At 46.1% G+C, this 12,325-nt stretch overlaps 1 long non-coding RNA gene across 2 annotated transcripts in view; it reads left to right on the top strand.

Annotated features, from left to right (window-relative positions):
* LOC146347321 (uncharacterized) overlaps positions 1-12,325 on the top strand; it is a 39,708-nt gene that overhangs the window by 20,389 nt on the left and 6,994 nt on the right. For both annotated transcript variants that reach the window (XR_014790258.1, XR_014790257.1), the window contains exons 2-3: positions 68-11,242; positions 12,202-12,301. This is a non-coding gene — a long non-coding RNA (uncharacterized LOC146347321). The remainder of the gene's footprint in view (positions 1-67; positions 11,243-12,201; positions 12,302-12,325) is intronic.

The raw sequence follows: 12,325 nt of genomic DNA, 5'->3' as shown, positions 1-12,325 counted from the left end.
TCGGCCTCACTGAAATCTGTGGCGGAATTTTCCGCCATCCCTACTTCCATCTTTTTTTTCTGAATAGAAAACAAAATTGTTAAGAAGGACAAGGACCCTGATATGAAACCGCTTCACAGAAATCTTCATCTTCCAGACAAAGAGCTCCATGCTACCAATCAACAGGTCTTGTGCAGCTATTCTGTCTTTCCCTCTATGGATTTTCAGTGAGAAGGAAAAAGACTGAAGGAGCGGTGGGCAAACGGGTGAAAGATGACACCGTCTGGATGGACACACCTGTAAAATTCTATGATGGAGGAAGGGCAATGACATGATACAAGGCTTATCTGGAAGCACCCTCAGTTGTAGACCGGCTGAGGCATACCTGTTCAGAGCCTTCGACTTGCTAATAATCCTCGCAAAATGCACAGTACCTTCTTTTTGTTATTATTATTTATTACATAGTTATACCACCCCATAACTGAAGCTCTCTGGGTGGTTTACAGAAGTTAAAACATTAAAGTACAATATACAAAGTTTAAAATCCATTTACATAAAAGCACACAGACAATATACACTAACAACATATAACTAAAAACAATTTTGAACTATCAGTTATAACTAAAGGCACATCCAAAACCAATTAAAACTCATAATGTGCTGCCAAATGCCTGGGAAAAGTTATAAGGTTTAACCTGGCACCAAAAAGATAATAATGTTGGTGCCAGGCAGACCTCATTGGGGAGCTCTTTCCACAGATGGGGAGCCACCACCAAGAGGACCCTCTCCCTCATTGTCACTTCCCAAGCTTTTCTTGTTAAGGCGCTTTGCATTAACAAAGGAAACAGCCAGAGACTACAAGGGGGGCATGTCTTTCTTCCTCCCCCTTCTCCCCACTCTCTTCTCTGGGAATGAAGTCATAAAGGTTTGTGTCTGAGGAAGATGGCAGTTTGGGCAGTGGGGAAGACTCAGACAGAATCAGAGGGCTGACTTTGAGCTCTGTAACCATATTTTATAGCTTGTGTCTACAGAGATCTGATGTGGGAACTCATTGTTAGATGTTCATGCTGTGAATCCCCATCTACGCTTAATCGCTATCTATGTATCTCAACAGACCATATATCACAAAATGCCAGTCAGGGCTTCTCCACACAACTGGTTTTTCCCACCTTGTACCGCTGTTTCTAATTCCTGTTCAAGCATGGGCTCTGTCCACTGGTTGTTTTTATCTCACTACATTCTGCTTATTATCTTTTCACAGGGGGGTGGAGGGCAGAGCCTCTTGTAAACATCACTACTCTTGCATGACACACCCTTAGATGCAGCAGGGGCATCATGCAATTTCCTCCATGGTACCTGCCCCTTTCCCTCTGCTTGCAGATTACTGGCCAGTGGGTTATGATTGACACAGCCACACAATATGGATAGAGAGTAACCTCATCAAAACTCCACCCCCCAAGACACAGCTTTCGCTTGGGCAACAGACCACCAGAATGCCGCTGTGCTGGCTATTCCGTGATGTGCCAGGTTTGGCTGTTTCATAATCACAGCATGGTGGAGTGCTGCTCTGCCGCTCTCGTGGGCCCCCACTGCATTGTGCTGTGCTGGCAAACAATACGGAATGACGAGGAAGCGGAAGGGTGCAGTCGTGGCGGGGTGACACTCACTCTGTTGTTGCCATTGCCATCATCATAACCACACCCGTTGCAAGTACCCACACACAGCAGCTCATTTCATCATGGTACAAGTACATGGGCTGGTGCTGGCACTTTCATGGCATGACCAGAGGAAATATCACATTTTCCCTGTTCTGAAGTAGTATGGGATAAGCAGGGGGAAAGTGTGGGAAAACCACTGGAGGACAACGACATCATGTAAAGCACCTGGAAAATCCCATGCTTGAGGAATGACGAATGCACAACAAAATCCAGGTGTAGAGACAACCTCAGTCCCCAGTAACCTTGTTCCAAAGAAATCAAACCCTGAGTAACAGACTTGCATCCCCAAAGAACTTGGGGTGTGAAGGCATAACAGAATGCTTAAAAACAGAAGTGGGGAACCTCTTTTGCCCAAAACTGATTTCAGAGAAGATCTTGGAGCCTGGATTCCAGTGGTGGGTGGGGCCAAAGGCAAACATGGCAAAATACCAAAAATGCCAGCCTACTGTAGCTTGAAGCTCTTATGGCCAGTATCTAAGCCTTAGGAGAGGCATTTCAACCTTTTAGAATGGGGGAGAAATGGGGAAATATCCGGGCCATTCTTTGTGCCTTCAATGCCATTGACAAAGCTTCCAGACTTCAGGGAAAGCGTGGGCGAGCGTATAACTGCAGCGTACTTGATGCTTTCTGTTCTGACAAAAGTCTGTCACCTTCTTAGAGCCTTCACCCTGGAGCCGTGAGTGGCTCACCACAAGGAGTGGCAGGAGGGAGATGAGAAAGCCCATGCTTCGAGCCCCAGGAATTTCTGTCAGCTTATTATGACTTAATTTTCATGCGTGTGTTCGGTTGCATAAGATAACATTGTTCCTGCTCTGGTGCATTTTCGAGGAGGCAGGAGGTCATTGTGTAAAGCCTGTGTTGCCACGGGTGGTACTAGTCTGAGAATGATTGGATTAAAATATATTTGGCCGTTTCCCTTGTGACTGGAACAACGTTCAGGCTGCGTTTCTTTCTTTCCCTCTGTCTTCCTCTCTCAACTTTCCAATTATGTCCCGCATCAGCTTCTCTTCAGGGAGCACCCCAATAATATGACCTCCCGCACTACATTGAAGCAAGCCTCCCCCCACCATACCAAACAGGTCTTCCAACCCACCTCCCTCCCTCTCATTCACTGACACAGCCCCCCTCCTTCCAATAAGAACCCTTTCCCATTACATGAAAGCGCAGACAGACTCACCCCTCCTCTGCTGCACATATTCCAAGCCCCCACCCCCAAAGCCCCACCCCCTCCTTCATCTGGGCCTGAAAAAGAAAAAGGTGAGATGGGGGTGGGGAGAGAAGGAAGAACACCGCCTTTTCCTCACTGTCCCTGAGCAAGGGCCTCCAATATGGCGCCAGTCTTGCACCCCACCCACTCTTGCCATGTCACCCCCCATACTACCCCCTCTCACACACATACACCACCACCCCTGCACACAGCATCACAGGAGGAGCAGGAGCAGCCCCTCCTTCCTCACTCTGCGATTCATCCCACTCAAAACAACCCAACCCAAGGGGGGATCATGGCTGTTGCCCTAGCAACCGCCCTGAGGCCTAGCAGCACCAGTGAAGCAAAATGAATAAAAACAAACCCAAACAGAAACAGAAAAAAGGAAAGTGGGAAGATGCAGGTAACAGAGGTCGAAAACGTGGGATGTCAGATCAGGCAGTTTCGGCATGGAGCAAATAAACCAGCACAGAACCGTACAGCGATAGGACGCTGTTTGGCACGGACCAAATAAATATTGTTGTTGTTCAGTCGTTCAGTTGTGTCCGACTCTTCGTGACCCCATGGACCATAGCACGCCAGGCCTTCCTGTCCTGCGCTCTCTCCCGGAGCGTGCTCAAGTTCATATTCATCGCATCAGTGATGCTATCTAGCCATCTCATCCTCTGCCGTCCCCTTCTCCTTTTGCCTTCAGTCTTTCCCAGCATCAGGGTCTTTTCCAGAGAGTTTTCTCTTCGCATTAGGTGGCCAAAATATTTGAGCTTCAGCTTCGCTATTAAAGCTCAAGCTTTGCACTTTTTCAAAGTTTCGAAATTTTCTGCAGGTCTACACTCCTCAGCCTTCAATTTTTATTTTTTTTAAAAGAGCAAAATCAGTCTGGTAGATCCCTAGTAATAAGTGTTACACTACCATATTCTTATATAGATTGCATGCAACCTGTTGAAATACAATTGACTTTGATGGCAGAACACCCAGTGGAATGTCTCTGGGCTGCACCACCCACCACATACAGATACTTTGTATGTTGACAGGGCAGTTTATTTTCCACAACTGTGAGGTCACCGCCCAAATGTACCCCCCCGAGCACACATAATAAACAGGAACTTCACAGAGTGTCCTGATTCATATGCCATCATTGTTAAAGGTGATGATCACTGACACAAGATGCAGGGCCCTGGAGACCTAAAGCAGCCTTCCTCAAACGTGTCCTCCAGATGTTTTGAACTTCAACTTGCATCAGCCCGAGCCAGCATGACCAATGGCCAGGAATGTTGGGAGTTGCAGTCCACAACATCTGTAGGGCACTAGGTTGGGGAAAGCTGACCTAAAGGATCACCTCTCATGTGAATTTTCTAAGGCTCTTCTCCACACCTTCTACTACTAGAAGTAAGGCAGGTGGTGTTTCAAAATGGGGTCTTTTCAGTGTTGGTGCCCAGTCTTTCGAATGCCCTGCACAGAAAGGCTCAACTGATGCCATCTTCATTTAATTTGTGGCACCTGGTGAAGGCCTTTTATTCGCACACATTTATAAGGTTTCTCCATTGTAATTGATTTGTTAACACTGGAATTTGGTAAGCCTTGCTGCCTTCCAGTCTGTTCGATTTGATCTGTATGTCTACTTTCATCTGTAGTTCTATTTTTATTTTTATTTTAATCTATGTCACTCTTCTTGACTGAAGAGCAGCAAATAAACTCAGATAAATAAATAAATGTCAGCTACTGCCCTGGGACAGTGGAATAGCTTCCCAGATGTTTACCAGAGCCCATTCATGCTGACATTTGGGAGGGACTAGTAAGTGTTTTTGAATACTGTATCTTAATTTATTTTTACATTTGGATTTTCTCTGCTCCACTGAATTGAATGGATTATTTAAAAAACTGTTGTTAATGGCAGGATACACGAACATCTCAAATAAATACATCCTTAGAATTGAAAAGAAGAAGAATGAAGGTGAAAATGCAAAACAACACATTGCTTCAAATGCAGGTATTGGGCTATCATCTACATAAATGTTTTACAGCTGACCTCTGCGAGAAGTAGATCAAGTTCATGCTTCTTATGGTGAATCATTATGCCATCTGAAAAGTGATCTTTCCAAAATGGATCCTAATAACATTGGACAAAATCCAGATTTACTCTCCTCTCCTGCAGCTCCTTCAAAATCTCCAGAGCAGATTTTGAGAGCATGTTGGGGGCTTCAGGGGGCGAAGGAATCACCCCTCCCTGTTTCATTGATGGAAACCATTCAGTTAGTGGAAGGGATTAATTGGGTACCCCCCGGAGTTACAACCAATAATTTTAAAGAAAAATCAACCTTTTAAAACCATAAACTAGCTCTATGCAGCTGTGGGGGAAGGAGGCTATGCAAAGGTGCTCTGTGTGTGTTGGGCCTGTGATTAAGTCGCCTGTGTAAGCCAGGCAACATACCTCAGAAACATGAAAAACCGCAAGGACTGAGCCATATTTGTAGTCTTCAAGGGTCTGAAGAATGGCTAGAGATTGGTTCTTCTCAGGCATGGACTGATCTGCAAATGCATCCATTGCAGACCCTGGGGAGAGATGTAAGTTACCAGGTTACTGGAAGCAAGAGACCAGATGTTTCTACAGAAGCTTCATACATAGTCCAGACATTACATCACTGCAAGTGAGAGCACAGAACCCAAACTACTGATAAGAGTAGCTGAGCAACAGAGATCAGCCAAAGCTCGGAGAGATGCTAAGAACAACACAGTGGCCCACAGCCTAACTCAGGATTCCATCTGTCAAAAACTTTCAAAGTGCACAGTCTCTGACAGCGTAATGCAACCTTCATGAAACTGGTCCTGATGCCATGCTAGCTGGGCATGATGGGCAATGTAGTCCAACACCTCTGGAGGGCACCAGGATTGGAGAAAGGTGGGGTAAAGAGATTCTTAAGGGTATAGCAAGTTTCTTAAACAAATTCCAGTTAATTGCATCTATAGAAATGACATCTGCTATACTTCTACCTTCATATGAAATAAGTGTAAAGCACCCATCCTTCTCAGCAGGGCCTTTTCCATTTACAATTATCAGTTTGAATTTAGATAGTAATTATTTAAAATTTAAACCTGAAGGATTGGACTGTAGATCTCTAAACATCTTGGGTCCTATGCTGAATGCTACTCAGGGACATCTGCGTCATTAATTATCCTCAGATTGTGCAGTCTGTCATTCAAATGTCATACACTGGGATATGTCCTTCAAGTGACCAAGTTTTGTAAGAATCCAACATGTTTCCAATCAGCGGTTCACTCAGTAAGACTCTAGGTTGGATCAAGACAGAGAGCATCTCTACACCAGCCTAAAATCCCAGGTTTAAAATGGGGCTTTCTGCTTCCGTTTTAAATGCAGGATCACAATGGACTCCCTTTACATTCACTTCCTCCCTCCACCTTTCCCCCTCCTTTTCCCCCCTTATCTGAGTCTTCCATATGTTTCATTGGTCTAGCTCCGCTTATTGCAGCTTTTCTTTTTCCACGGAGGGAACTCAAGCAGTGGGTTTTCCTCTTTTCATGGAGAAACGTCAAGAGGAACTCAAGCACTGTAATTTGATAGCTCATTATTTCCTACCTTTTAAAAAATGGAATAAAGGTCATTTAGTGTGAGAGATGCCCTGGAGGTTAAGGATGTCTTCTTAAGGGGGGCAAACTTCCATGAGAGAGCAATCTCACTAGCAGAATAAAAGTTCCATGTGAAGAAGTCTTTAGTCATGCTTAGAGAAGACCCACTGAAATCAGTGAGGCTTTAGTCATTACTAATTTAAATCCCATTGATTTCAATGGTCTATGCCAAGCATGACTGAGGCTGCAATCATATACACACCGTTTAATTCAATGGGACTGACTTTTGAGTAGATGTGCATAGGATTGCGCAGTAGGTCTGGTTCCAACCCTCTAAAATGGAAGAAGAGGCCATTGGAGGTATACCTTACGTACTATTTATTTTATTTTATTATTAAATTTATTAATCGCCCATCTGGCTGGTCACCCAGCCACTCTGGGCGATGTACAGTGTACAATAAAACAGTTTAAAGCAATAAAATTCTACAGTAAAAACATTTTCTAAAATACCCTAACCCACCCCAAATGCCTGCCTGAACAACCACGTTTTTAATGCATGGCGGAAGCTCATTAAAGAGGGGGTGGCGGAGTTCCCTAGGGAGGGAGTTCCACAGAGTGGGGGCCACTACAGAAAAGGCCCTCTCCCTCATCCCCACCAGTCTAGCTGTCCTGGCTGATGGGACAGAGAGAAGGCCATCCGAGGCTGATCTTGTTAAGCGGCCTGTCTGGTGCTGCTGGAGGCGCTCCTTAAGATAGGCTGGGCCGGAACCATATAGGGTTTTAAAGGTCAAAACCAACACCTTGAATTTGGCCCGGAAAACAACTGGTAACCAGTGCAACTCCTTCAGTACTGGAGTGATGTGATCTCTCCGGTGGCTGCCTTTAATCAGGCGACCCACCGCGTTCTGTACCGGCTGCAGCTTCCAAACCGTCTTCAAGGGTAACCCCACGTAGAGTGCATTACAGTAATCTAAACGAGAGGAGACCAGGGCATGTACTACCGATGGAAGCAGATGGTCGGGAAGGAAGGGGTGCCGCTATTTTACTAATTAAAATAGCCTTCAATGTGGAATACCATTTTAAATTTGAATATTTTTGCAGTAAGAATTAATAGGCACTGTTTGAAGAGGAAAACATCAGTTTAAATTAAAGCAACAAGGCCTCCCAGATGGGGGACTCTGGAAGGAGAAATATATCTTTGAAAGATTTGCCAGTGATATTTATCATTTTGTCAACAGTGTGCTACATTTCTTGTGGGTGTTAACAATTCTTTTTTTAGAAAGACCTTTTTTAAAAAAATCCAAAATCTCCCAACTTGTTTTTGCAATCTATATCACACTTCAATAGAATTGCATAGATGAAAGTAGCAACATTGCAGAAATGAAAGCTACCAAGGTATTGTCTGCTGTACATAATCTGGATCATATACACATGACCTGTGTGTGTGTGTGTGTCTGGGCGCGAGCGCATATGACAAATGCTCACTTTTTACCCAACTTTGCGCATCGCTAATAGCTATTTTAAAACACTTGTTTTTTTTCCCCTTCTGAAGAGCAACATTATAAATTCCCTTCTCCGCTTTTCAAAATGATAACCTCCATGGGAGGATTTGTTCACTGCTGAACAAGCTACAGGGTCTCCCTTACTGTCCGGAAGTTTCCATCTCCACATGTGGCCATTTATGCAGCGGTCCTCCACTTCATAGTCTCATCAGTTTATCAGGGACTCCCCCTCCTTTGTGACTACACCTGAATTTCCCAGTGAGAGGGGAGTTCCCCATAGCCCAGGGGACTCGCTGAGAAACAAATGCAGAGAGGGACAGCACTTGTCTTCACGATTTCCCAAGAGGCTGAAGGGAGTAGTGAAAGAAGGAAACTCTTTCAAGCTATCCTTTTATTAGGAGTTGTTATTATGAAGACTTCGAAGCCTGAAAGAGAGAACCACTTGAAGAGTTCCTGAACTCAAAGGACTTTGACACACTGGGGTCTTCTAGGTTGGCCATGTGTTGTGCTTTATAGAGGACAGTCCTCTGTTTGAAGGACTACCAGATGACAGGCCTCTTTTGAAATAATCTTCAGTTTAAAGGGCTGTCAGCCCAGGTCTGGTTTAAAGGCAAAGAACCATAAGAAAGGAGAGCAGGGAGCTAGCAGTTGCCCATCAACACCTGGACAGCAGACTGAGTAAGCCACACAGGTCACCCGGTCAATGTCTTCCCCACTATGGTGAGATGCAGGCCTGGCCGAAGACATTTTGCTGCCTGAGGTGAAGGACAAGATGGCGCCCTTCCCATTCCACTTACAGAAACCAACTGAACTGGCTGGTGAAACTTACTTCAACACTGCGGACAGAACAACATCCTCCACTGGAATAAGGGCAGCATGCTAGCCTGGGGAATGCAGGGAAGCCTAACTTAGGGTACTCTAGGGGAATGGTGTGAGGGGGGTGGCTGCCACCACTGCCCCATCCTCTGGCATCTGAGGTGGCGGCCTCATTCCGCCTAAGGGTAGGACTGGCCCTGGTCAGATGCATTGCCTGGCTATTTATAGTAATTATTTCTGCATTTGCATCTGTACATATACATATACCTATACACGGTATATTGCATGTTTTAACTTCTGTAAACCACCCAGAGAGCTTCAGCTCTGGGGCGGTATAGAAATGTTAACATCAACAACAACAACAATAATAATTGGCAAATACAAAGTTAATGCAAATCTATGCCCCCTTTTGTCCTCTTTTTTGACAATGCATATATGACCACTGTACTTCTTGGACATTTCTCAGTGGCAGAGGGTTGGGGCAGGTGGTCATGCCAACATACAGGTCTGCCTCAGCTGATGTTTTATAGAAATGAGGACTAAGGCATATTCAAAATGTCACACTTTTATTCCAGACTAATTCGTCCTGAATAATGAACTGGGACTGCTGGTGTGCTACATAACAGGGGTGGGGGGAGGACTAGGGACAAGGTGGGCCAGAAATGCTGTAGAATCTGTGGTAGATTGAAAAGTGCAGGAGGCAACTCCAGGTTGTGACCTGGTAATTAAAGCTTACTTGGAAATTAATTCCATTAAAATCCAGGGCATTTACTTCTGGGTAAATATGCTTAGGAATTAAGGCAATGTGTAGGTATTACCTTTGTCTCCTGGCAAAGTAACGCTTCAGTCGATATATGACAGTCCAGGGTTACCATCCACTTATTAGCGTTCATTGCCAAAGTACCCTTCTAATCTGGCCGTAGAGGCAGGGCTGTTCAATTTCAGCTATAGGACACAGTTCAACATGTGAACTATAGGGTGCGTCGAGACCAGCCTTTCATGACCCCATCGCTCTGCACCATTCGCAGGGCTGTACGGGGGTCAGGGCATTGCTGTCTTCTGCTCAGGGCCGGGCCAGGGAGGCACGGGCAGGCACCTGCCGAGGCCCACAGCCCAGCGAGGCCCACGGGCTGTCGCTCCTCCTCTTCACCCGCCTTCGGTCCCCTGCCTCTCGCTCTGGCCCAGACAACGGAGCTGGTGAGAAGGGGGAGCAGGAGGCGCTGCGGCCCACTCGCTCGCCGTCTCTCTGTCTGTCAAGCAAACGAGTGGTGGCCACGATGAGAGAGGGGGTGCGGGGCACGAGCAGGTGGTGAGACGGTCGCTAAGCTATGGGATTTGCTTCCACAAACGTAGTGATGGGCACCAACTTGGATGGCTTTAAAGGCAGGTTAGACAGATTCCTGGAGGAGAAGGCTATCAATGGGTGCTACTCCAGTCCTCATGGCTCTATGCTACCTCCACTGTCAGAGGCAGTATGCCTGTGTACACCAGCTGCTGGGGAACATGGGCAGGAGGCTTCTATTGGGCTCGTGTCATGCTTCTGGGTTTCTAACCGGCAGCCGGTGGCCACCAAGTGAACAGAATGCTGGACTAGATGGTCCCTTGGCCTGATCCAGCAGGGGGCTTCTTATGTTCTGAAGCTGCTTCCAACAATGGCTGTTGGCCTGCTTTCAGAAGAAGGAGTTTACAGTTGTGCTGAATTGGTGTGTCTGACACTTATAATCCACACGGGGACTGTGCCAATCCTTGTGCTGATAGCTAAAAGTGGACTAGGGAGATCGGCGCAGGATGCACAGCCCTTTGTGGGGCCGGACCTGAAATGTTAGTTCCAGACCTTTATTTATGTATAATTTATTATTACGTTCACATTTATTTATTTATTTATTTATTACAGGTTAGACAAATTCCTGGAGGACAAGGCTATCAGTGGGTGCTACTCCAGTCCTGATGGCTCTATGCTACCTCCACTGTCAGAGGCAGTATGCCTGTGTACACCAGCTGCTGGGGAACATGGGCAGGAGGCTTCTATTGGGCTCGTGTCGTGCTTCTGGGTTTCCAACTGGCAGCCGGTAGCCACCAAGTGAACAGAATGCTGGACTAGATGGGCATTTGGCCTGATCCAGCAGGGGGCTTCTTATGTTCTTAGACTCACAGAGGAAGGGGGCCCATTGAGGGTGTCTTGCCCAAAGGCCCTGAAAAACCTGGAGCCTGCACTGCTTCTACTCATAACCCTTCCTGTGTTTTCCCATCATTTCTTCCACCTTTTTTCTTACCATAGAAAAGCCATTATGGAAGAAAAGATGGAATAGCTACACAATGCCTTCAGATTGGTAGCACTAGGAGCCCTCCATCTGGAACCACCCATACCTCTAACACACACACACCAAAAAACTGCAGAAGTATATGCTACCAATGGTCACATTATGATAGGACAAAAGGTAATTGTGGGGGGGGGGGATCCATCATGGAATACATTCTGGAAAGAGGGTGGCAGGTCTGACATAATCCTAATCCTGAGCTGCCAGGTTATGTGTGAATAAAATGCCACTTACTGGAATGACACTTACTGGAATGACATAGATTTAGTTCTGGGCTCAAATGAAACTGCGCGCTCTGCAGATGAGCACTGGGGCAAACCCTATTCCCATTGACCACAAAGAGCTAAAGATGCGCCCTGCTGTCCAAAAACTACCATATATTTGGTTTCATGTTTTGAAACTACAGTTTCAAGAAGAAATAGGTTTGGCTTTTAACTAGCATACCCACTTGAAGCAAAAGTGGAGAGTTCCAAAGTTATGAACCTCCCAGAGAGCTTCAGCTATTGGGCAGTATCAAAAAGTAATAAACAAATGAACAAATAAATGAGGGATTGGAGGCTAACAGTTGGGAATGACATGGCGGGGGGACAGTAAGAGAGAGAGAGAGAGCCTGCGAGTGAGTGGGTATGGGGGAGAGGGAGAGATGGCTCAAAAATGGAAAGGAAAGCCTGAAGGAAGTCGCTGAGTGGGGGAAAACCCTTGAACCAACAGTCAGGGAGAAAAACACTCTTCACTGCCCATTGCCAGGCACCAAGCCCTGCAAAAGAAGTGTATTGAAAGAGCAGGAAGTGGGGCAAGGTGGTGTCAGGGAGGAAACAAGACACAGAGACATGGTACAAGTTTGACTACTGAGGCACACACAAGGGGGGAGGAGCACTGAAGCCAAAGAGGAGGAAGCACCCAGAGCTGCCAGTTTGGAACTGAGTATTTTATGTCGTCTGAGTTAAATATAGTCCGTTCAGTTTGTGCCTCTGAAAGCCAGAAGTGCCTCCATTACCAAGTGTTCAGGGCTGGGGGTACAGAACTGCTTTGGATAGTTCCAGACACATGCCGCTCACCTGAAATGTATCTCTTCCTAGGTCCATCTTCTCTATGGGAGGACACCACCACTGGACTTTTGGAAACTACTCAACTTCAGGTCGAACTGGATGGTTCTTCTTTTCGGTGCCCTACCAGTATGTAAGTGCCTTCAGTAGAAGGGCC

Source organism: Heloderma suspectum, chromosome 4 (genome assembly GCF_057233095.1).
Source record: "Heloderma suspectum isolate Gila_16-S chromosome 4, 16-S_ref, whole genome shotgun sequence".
Classification (NCBI taxonomy): domain Eukaryota; kingdom Metazoa; phylum Chordata; class Lepidosauria; order Squamata; family Helodermatidae; genus Heloderma; species Heloderma suspectum.
The sequence above is the reverse complement of the archived record's forward strand: the minus strand, read 5'-3'. Positions and strand labels throughout refer to the sequence as shown.